Genomic DNA, 9,946 nt, shown 5'->3' with positions numbered 1-9,946 from the left:
AAAAACAAATGCTCTACTCGCTGCACCGACGAAAGCCCGGAAATGAACAACAGCGGACGATAAGAAACACCCCCCCCCCCCCCCCCCACGTACGCCGGTTTACTTTTTGAGATCGTTTCCACTCAATATCAGAACACGCTGGTGCGAAGATAAATCTTAAACAATACTCAAAGCCAAGTGTACACAACACAATGGTTAGGGAAATGGTGGAAAAAAAAGTGTTTTCCACTCACCTCCGAAACCACAAGATCATCATCATGCAAGTTTGTCTGAATGGCATCCACACATCAAAACACGCGCTTTCGTGGGTTCTTGAAGTTCCACATTGATAAGCGGCCTTGCATTAAATTTTCTCTGGAGCGCTCGGAAAATTCTTTCTGCATACACAACACTCTCGCTCGCCTCTCTATAAGGCTGCCGCCTCGTTCAGCCTCGCGTTCTTCGCTCGGCTGACTCGTTGGCAATTAATCTTCAAAGTCAAAGTAAAAAGATATCGCCTTGTTAAAAATATTCGAAAAATTACTCACCGTGGGGGGTCCGTTCAATCGCTATGCTGAACATGAGCACTTCGATATCGAAGCTTCTTGTGACTTTCTGCTCAGTGAACTCAAGTTTACCCAGAACACATCGCGAACTCGGTGAAGCAATATCCGATACCACCTTGCGCGCCCGGGTGAGCAAATGCGATGATCGCTTGTCCCCTCCACAACATCTACCAATTTCCATATTTTCGCTTTTGCGCGGGGGGCTTCTAGGTTGCCTCTTCTAGGTTTTCCACCCCCGAAAAAAACAAGAAAAAAAACAAATGGCAAAACCAATTTGTTCTTCGGTTATGCCTGACAAAAAAATCGGAGGCAACCTCTAAAATGTGGTGAAGTTTGACAAAAAAGTTGTAAGTTTCTTGCGCGTCTGTTTCCACCGTCCAAGCGTTTGCTGTTGTACATAAAATAAAATAATCGGCTAGTGCGACGGGCCTTAATCCTTGTGCGACTTGCTCGCAGAATTTTTTAAATTCTCTTCTTCCAAAATGCCCATAAAAACATCTTGTTACGCCCCAGAATTTTGGGTGATCATGTGTTTTCGATTTTAAAATACAATGCCTATGCATCTTTTTTTTTCTCGCTGGGGGGGAGGGGGGTTAAAGAGGTGGATTATGGGATTTGAGAAAGTAGGAAAAGTAGGGAATGGGGCCGTTTGCAGGCTGGAGATCACCTTGGTACAAAAACCGGCAATACTGGATGTCCCAGTGCGCCATATGCTCTCCATTGTGGCGCTTTTGTACCACATGTGATCATAGCTGCAAGGACATTGCCTAACTTCTGCCGATTAAGTGCAGTAGACAAAATTACCAACTCAACCAGTGAGATAGTCGTCATACATTTTCCCATGATGTTCTCAGTAGCCAATTTGCTGATGAGAATACTCAATACACAAAAACTTGTCTGCTAAAGTCGCTTCCCAATTCTGCAAAAAATGCCGTGTACCTGATTTTACGACGGATTTCCAAGTGGTGTTGTACTGGCGTTACGGATGGTAGAAGGTTTCCAAGGAAAAAAAGACAATAGACGATCGTTGGTTTATTACATCGAAGTTTACTAGGATGACCTCAATGTGTTTGATGTCACAATTGGCTTTCGGCGCTGTTTCCAAAAAGTGAAACTTTTCAGGAAGGACTCCCTTTATCCCCTCCCCTTTTCCTTCCCCCCCCCCCCCACCCTACCCTCCACAAGAAAACCCGTATTGGGGTTGGCAAATGTGAATGGACAAAAACAGTGTTTGTAAGAAGATATCTTCCCTATAATATTTGTATTATCGCGTTGTAATCAGAAATATTACCCGAGTCGACTGGATAGTGGGACACGGCATACAACCTAGGGAACTTGTAACTTGGAGGTTATGGCATGCGACCGCAGAGATGCTGTACGTTCCATTCCTTCCTTGGGGTCTGATTTCCTTTTGGGTTTTTGTTTGGAAAGTAACTACTTTATAGAGTCGGGCTTCTTAAAACTCTCTTGCATTTCTACCAAATGTTTTTAAATGACAATTTTCATTTTGTAAATCGGTGCGATTCGTGCCCTGCCGAAAATGGAGCAAACCGTCGTCCGATTAGTTACTCAACTGCTCTGTTTTATTTTGCAAGGTCCTCTCCAGATGGAAGCGACCTTCCGGCGATCATCCGAATTGTCTACCGCGGAGCAGCGGAATCGTAAGTAATATGCTCAGCTGTACTTCTCGGTTGTAGAACCAACACTTAACACTTGCTCAGTGACTGATATTTACATTGAAAGAACGAGTGGGTATGACTTGTAGTTAATACGTTGCTGTCCCCATGGAGACCATGTACACGTGTAAAGCGCATGCAAATCTTCCACATTGTTGGTAGAGCTGTGGAAACGAATCCAACATTGATTTGCTACACTTAAGTGATCACAGGGTTATATTCTCACCAGGTATACCAGCAGAAAAAACGTGCACCATTCGCTTTCTTAAGCCTCCCCCCAATAGGCGATTTTCATGATGGCATTCATTTTCTGCGAGACCAGACTGCTTTGTTCCTTCTATTGTCCGGCAAATTTAAACAATTGTTTCTTTGTTCCCAGGAGAGAAGAAAAATCTGAATAACAAGCATTTTGACAAAGCATGCATTCTGGTCTCGGTACTAAATTGACGCCTTCATGCAAATCGCCTATCATGTAGAACGGTTGGAGGGTTCCTGCAAGCTATTAGCAAGAACCCATAACCCTGGAGCCTACAATTCCAATACTAGGTCTATCAAGCTGTTTTTAGAAGATTTCTCAAGAAGATTTGGCTTACACGAGTAACAACTCTCAATCCTATGGGTAATATTTCTCATGCAAGACTTGTGATTACCTGGAAAGGTCTGGTTTCGCGGGAAAATCAATCTTTTATTCCACAAATACGATGAAGTTATACGCTCCTCGGCCATGGGCTTCTGCTGTTAGAGAACGTTAGCAAGGATGACGATTGTAATGAAAACATAAGTGAAATCTTTTAATTTTGCGAGTATTCCAATTCATTCGGCGTGGAAAGTGAGTGTGTGAAAATTCCAGGAATAAAATTGGAATGAACAGCATGTAAATTTGAACAGAAAATTGGCAATTTATCCTCTTTGATTGTGTGGCGTGGTGTGGTTGGCAAGAGAACAGTAAAGGTCCGTTCAAACGGTTTGAACATTTACTTCAACATGCATTCAACACTTTGTTGAACCAACTGGTCGATGTTTTTGAACAGGTCGTCCAACATTGTTGGAAGCGTAAAAAATGTTGAAAGCGTGTTGAATAAATTTTAAATTGATTTAAACTTTCATTGAACATCGATTGAACTTTTGCTTTGTTCTCAAAAATGTTAAAGCCATTTCAACACTCTGTTCCTCTGTTCAACAACTGTAGAACACACGTGTGCTCCATGATGGCCAAATCAATATGGCGGCACGTAGTTTATCTGGACGAGAGAGTCTGATTTCTAGTTCTTAGTTCCTCGCAATCAAATTTCGCGAAAGTGTTGGTTCTTTTGTTGGCCTAATGTTGGAACCGTTTGAACGGCCTCTGCACAACTTTGTTTTTGCGTGCAACATTTGCCCAACATCCGTTCAGCGTTTGTTGAACGAATGTTGGTCAAATGTGAAACCATTTAAACGGGCCTTAATGAAATGTACCAAAATGTAAAATGCACGAACGGGGAGCGCAGAGGCATTTTTTGTTCAGTAACCCTTTACCCGAAGCGGAAAAGACCATAATACTCTTTGTTTTCTCTTGAGACCATTGTAAGTCCCAAGAGAAACTGGAAACAATGCTGTAAAATTTTGGGGGACAAACAAAGAGTATAGCGAGGTTTCCCGTGACGTCACCCATTGTTATTAGTATGCCAACCAGAACCTAATTGGCTGTTGAGACAATGACTTCTTTTGTTCAGTGATGAGCAAATTTGAATATCAAAAGAAAAGTGACGTCAATGTTTGTAAACAAGAAATATCGCAATTATGGTATTTTCCGACCCGGTCAATAGACCACTTTCGATATATTAAAATTCAGTCCTAAACAAAAGGCATCATCTCGAGGCTCTGGGGAAGAAATATAAGGATTTGTATGAGTTTATTCTTTAGAGCCTCGAGAGGATGCCTCTTGCTTAGGACTGAATTTTAATATATCGAAAGTGAGCTTTTGTGGTCTTTTCGTAGCCCATCGTTGTCGTCCTCGTAAGTTCTCCTTGTATTCTTGGGTCACCTCGCAGCTCTTACAAGGTCTCACCTGATTGGAGACTACCCTGAGGTTTAACAAAAGAACAAATAACAGAAACAATGGGCCCTAGGCCATAAATAAAAGGGCCATTGTTTCTGTTATTTGTTCTTTTGTTAAACCTCAAGGGTGGTCTCCAATCAGGTGAGACCTTGTAGGAGCTGCGAGGCTACCGTATTCTTGGGACTGTAACTGTCTTTTGGGATGCATGGTGAATCGAAATTGGTAGTAGGTCATTCTAACTTCCGAAACTTTTGTTTTCGGTCATTTTCTTGGTTTGCATCCATGTGATAAGACGGCCATGTTGTTGTCGCTTTGCCTGGAACACCCTAAGCGAGACCAAAATCCAAAATTTACAAATTTACACCCCTAAGCGAGACGACGAGCATCCCCGTCTGTTTCATATGGGAGTTCCCCGTCTGTTTCATATGGGAGTTCCCCCCTCCCCCCCGGGGGAAAATGGCCCCACAAATACATCGTAATAATTGATTCAAATTCCCAAAAGGCATTTTAATGCGTTGTTCAAGACACCAACATGGGCGTAGTGACTTTAGATGCAAACCAACAGTAAAAAACCTCCCCATTTTTGTTTGTTTGTTTTTTTTTTTGTGCGGTAAAACTTGTTTTAAAAGAAACGTAAACGGAACTTGGCCATAGCTCTATTGTTAACTTTCTTTGTGTTTCCTTCCTAGGAATCGAGCCGACATAGATTCTTTTCAGTTGTTTGGAGTAAGTAAATTAGCGAAAGACATTAAATTAAATTTTTCAGTGTTTTGCCAATGGCTACTCTGGCTACCACGAACATATCCTTTTGGGTATTTTTTAGCTTATATGTACAGTCGACTCCCGATAACTCGAACCCTCGCCAACTCAAACCTCGCGCTAACTCGAACCAAAATCGATTTCCCCTGGATTTCCGTTATACATTCACTGCAATTTTACCCTCAATAACTGGAACCCTCGATAACTCGAACCTCCCGCTAACTCGAAGCAATTTTCGTTCCCCTTCAGGTTATTCTCTCAATATTTTTACCCTCAATAACTCGAACCACGGCTGTCAGTACGTGACAACTTCAAAGCAAACAGTACACTGCAGTCCAAAGCACTTAATTTGCTGTGAAGCAGCCCTGTAATCTTTGTCCTTCTTTGCATTACACAAGACTTGTCAGTCCACCTCTGGTTTCGTTGTTTTAGGGTACAATCAACTTCAGTGTCTGTATATTCATAAAGGATTGCCCGCTGATTACTCCCGATAACTCGAACCTTTTTCAATTTCCCTTGAAGGTTCAAGTTATCGGGAGTCGACTGTATTATATTTATTTTCTATTAAAGGTGCTAATATACTATTAACTACCAATTGATGGAAATAGTGCATAATAAAGAATGGAATTGAACGTGGAAGTCAATTTTTTTCGAACTTAGATATTAGCAAAAGAATAGAACCAGTTCTGAATTGAACATTTTTTGAAAGGACCGCTTTGTTTTCCATGTCAAACACAAGAAAAGGAGGCTGAAAGTAGCCCGTACTTTGGCCTTTTGGAGGTCAAAGTTTGCTGTGTGTTGTTTATCCCGTGAGACCTGGGGAGTCGGGGCTTTTGAAATTTATCCTGATGCGTTTTCTTTTTTGTTCGTCTTCAATTCGCGCTGTACAAAGACGGACGAGAGACGCATTATGCGTCTAGGCGAGGGAAAGCGTGTAGTGTGTCTTCTGACAAGTTTTGAACGCAAAATGCTTATTGGTGGGCATATGACTTTAAGGAACAGCCTGGCTTCGTAACAGAAGCATTCTAATTTGTCATCTGTCGGTGCATGTTGAGAGGGTGTGAAAGGGATGAGTTTGCCATCATTTGAGTTTTGACGGTGTAGTTTGATAATTTCTCGTTGAGTAGCTTCGTCATTGGGCGGGTATTGTTCGACCTTGGAGACCGTGAAGTTTGCGTCCTTTTTCGATGTCGAACATCACTGATCTCTGGCTGCGCAGGCCAAAGTGGGAAGCCGACAGTCTCTACCATATTGCTTGCAGGTGTAGATTTGGGCCGTTTTGTGCACATGATGTTGTTTCGTCATCCGTTGATGTCTTATCAGATCCGACTGCTGGGAACCTTGTTTAGCCCGGGCCTTCCTTCACTATTCTCTTCTTTCTCAAATCCCATAATACATCTTGTTTACCTGCCCAAAATTTTGCATAATCATTGTTTTCAATTTCTCCTGGGACATGAAGATGTCCCTAGAGAAATCGAAAACAATGCCTATGCATTTTTTGGGGAGAGGAAGGGGAGGGGGATAAGAGAGGTGTATTATGGGATTTGGGAAAGTAGAAAATAGCGTTGAGTCCATTTCTTGTTCGGTTTTTGAAACTCACTTATGAATTTTTTTTTCCTTTCAGACTGTTAATGTCAACGTTGACCCATACACGATCATTCGCTCCATCAGAAAATCTGTTGCCAGTCGAAAAGAGAGAGGTTTATGACCGTAATACGGACGTAAAGTATTTATGTTTACAGTTTCGTGTGACAAAGGCAAACGTCAGGATTATTCAGTTGAATGAACATCACTGATTTTGATCTCAGAAACTCTTATTCTTCATACATTGAATTTCAAATCGTAACTTTGAAAATTGCGTAAATTAATCTTTAATCAGAGTAGCATCGAATCATCGAATCATCTCAAGCCCCGCGCAAACGGACGCAACATTGTTGGGTGTCACATGTTCCTTTGTTTTTTGCACTGTTTACCCTGTTGCATGTTGTTGCAGGAAGTTTGAAACTAGGAAAACGTTTTGAGCCTACAACTCCCAACATTTTTTTTGTTCCGTGATCGCCGAAGCGTAGCGCAAAAATGTTGGATCCTTTTTCAAAGCTTTTCCTTCGTTAGGGAGCTGGAGGAGGCTCGAAAGGGTTTTTATTTGTTGTAGTGTTTGTGAAACGATGAAGGATACCAAAGACGGATATTTCATAGTGTAGGCAAATTATAAATATCTTTGCAACTCTATTATTGAGTAATACTTTAAGGGCACTTTTGACGTCATATCGGTTACCATGGCAACACGCTAGGTCCACAAAAGGTCACTCTAAATTTCAGTTTTTGAAAATTATCTGAAAAACTAAGTCGGTGACCTACCGTTTTTATTTCTTTGTTGAAAAGCTCCCTAAATTCTTTAACGTCTGAGAGAGTATCACAAAAAGTTATGTAGTAGAATTTAAGATACGTTGAAAAAAGGCGTTTTATAGTTTACAGAAAATTGTACGAGATAACTTTCCCCGAAACTTTGTTATTTGAAGTGCCATCGTGAATGATACGTACATGCAAAAAATCAAGATAGGTCACTGAGCAAAATTTCTGGATAAAGACAATTTTTTCCCGCAGGTTTTATTTCCGGTTCGCGCGATTTTACGCCGTATGTTCACTTCCGGTGTGTTGCGCACGATCGTTTTGATAGAAATTTGATTCATTGAGCTGACGTGTGTTTCTTAGTTATGGCGTGTGTAGGTTACGCGTGCGCACAGCTAAAATCCCTTTCGAGCCTCCTTAAGCACGCGCGTTTTTGAGACACCGACTGCAACCGGAAGAGAAAATCTCCCGTGCCAGGACAGTGGTGTCTCCCAGTTATTTACACTAGTCATCTCTAATGAGGAAAACATCTTAGCAGTGTAAATGTGATTGTGTGAAAACAAGTTAAAAGGGAAAACAGCTCACTTCAGGTTGTCGTCCGCGTCTCAAAAACGCGCGTGCTTTAAAAGCACCCTAATTGGGTCCACGCACTCGCATTACATATAGTAGGCTGATTTAGCAACAGAACGGGAACGTCAGTGGCGACGGCGCGCGCAGAAAAAAATACCAATGAGAATTCAGAATAGAATCGACTCCAATCTTTTCTTCTCTATTCTAAATTCTCATTGGTAGTTTTGCTGCGCGCGACGTCGCCACTAACGTTCCCGTTCTGTTGCTAAATCAGCCCAGTATCCATCGTGTTGAAAACAAGATGGCAGCGGAGTTTTGTAAGTTTAAAAGTCTTGTGGGTTGTATCCATCCCATAATGCATACTGCACGTCCTTACATTTTTGGGAGTTGTTGCGTCCGTTTGCACATAACTGCCAACACCATCCAACATCTGCATCACCAACAACTCCAAACAATGCTGGGAGTTGTTAGAACTGCCAACACCATTCAGCATCTGCAGAACCAACAACTCCCGACACTATTGGAAGTTGTTGCGTCCGTTTGCACGCGGGGCTTTAGCAAAAACAGCCGTAAGTCAAAGGGGACGTTGCCGAGTGCTGGAATACATAAACATGTGGATATTTATTCACTTATTTATTATTTATTTATTTATTTATTTATACTTGCATGCGTGCGCAAAGAAAATTGTTCGTGTACGGTTAAAAACTGTTCCCTACAAGATTCACACGTGTCTCTAATTCTTGAGATGACAGAAATGGGTATGTTTCTATAATGTTTAAAATGGGTGTTACGCGATAGTTTTCTTCAAATATTGTTCTCTTGGAAAACAGTGTAGATCTAAAAGGATATTATTACAGTATTTAGTGGTAAATTATTTATCGTGGCCCCCATAGATGGGTCAAGTTGGTAAAAACATAACGTCCTTGAACAGTCAAATGCATGGACGGTGAAAACGTTTTCTTAAAGAGTCCTTAATATGAGTAATTTTGATATTTTTAACTAGCATCAAGAGTTTACTCTTAATTAAATGAAACCTCTACTCCTACTCAAGAATAACGGAATAAATGATGTCTGGACTCAGATTTGTTCAAAATTGTTCACTTGCAAATTTGCCGGGAACCTTCATCTTCATTATCAGGGACTTCAAGATCTACAACGCGGTCGTCGACGAGAACGCCAAAAAACAAGAAAAATCATTGGTTAAGAAAGGAAAAATAATAGTGCTGCACGTGCGGCACGCATTTTGGCACAAAAGTTTGCAACGATGTGAAATCACCAATTTGGAGGCTTCAACGTCAACGAGCGTACAAATACGAACCTTTCATTTTATATTTTTACTCTCAAACCGCTCGCACCAATTTATTTTTAGGATACTTTGCCCACATTTTAGGACATGAACGAGATGGAATAATCGCGGAAGATATACATACTTAATTAAAACGTCCCCCAAGGGGCTTTTCAGGGCCAATCAAACGAAATCAACGAAGCAACAACTGCTAGAAATCCCAACTGGCCGGAGGCAAACCAGTTGGCTATTTACCAGCGCAGCCGCCAAGTTGAACCAGGGACTACCACGATCAAATTCAAAGAGTGGTCATGATGGGTCTTGAACCCTGGGTCTCCGGATCTCAAGGCAAGCGACCTGACCACTGGGCCGCACTGCCTCCGTACGATAGTGCGAAGTTATATGTCAAGGTGAAGTTTTTCTCGGCTTCGCAGATCTTAAAAGTCCCTAAAGCCTGGTTAACACTGCGACATAAACATAAGCATGACAAAGTTCACACATGTTGCATGAGCATAAGACAAGTGACACACGCAGGCGCAGTTAGCTCCAGAAAAAAACTCGCTGAACAATAGACCTTATTCATAAATGGCAATCACATTTATAATTCTTTTGTCCACGTGCAAATTAGCCTACCAAGCCCCAATTTAGAGCAAGAATTCTTTTCAATTCACTGTATGGTATCGAGGTTTGGTAGGCTAATTTGCACTTCGTCAAAAGAATTATA

At 41.5% G+C, this 9,946-nt stretch overlaps 1 long non-coding RNA gene across 1 annotated transcript; it reads left to right on the top strand.

The window, feature by feature from the left end:
* Window positions 1-2,148: 2,148 nt before the first annotated feature.
* LOC138057483 (uncharacterized) lies at window positions 2,149-9,014 on the top strand. Its single transcript, XR_011133684.1, has 3 exons — window positions 2,149-2,206; window positions 4,949-4,985; window positions 6,643-9,014. It is a non-coding gene; the product is annotated as an uncharacterized lncRNA (long non-coding RNA).
* The last annotated feature ends 932 nt before the right edge of the window (window positions 9,015-9,946 follow it).

Source organism: Montipora capricornis, chromosome 7 (assembly GCF_036669925.1).
Source record: "Montipora capricornis isolate CH-2021 chromosome 7, ASM3666992v2, whole genome shotgun sequence".
Classification (NCBI taxonomy): Eukaryota; Metazoa; Cnidaria; class Anthozoa; order Scleractinia; family Acroporidae; genus Montipora; species Montipora capricornis.
The sequence above is the reverse complement of the archived record's forward strand: the minus strand, read 5'-3'. Positions and strand labels throughout refer to the sequence as shown.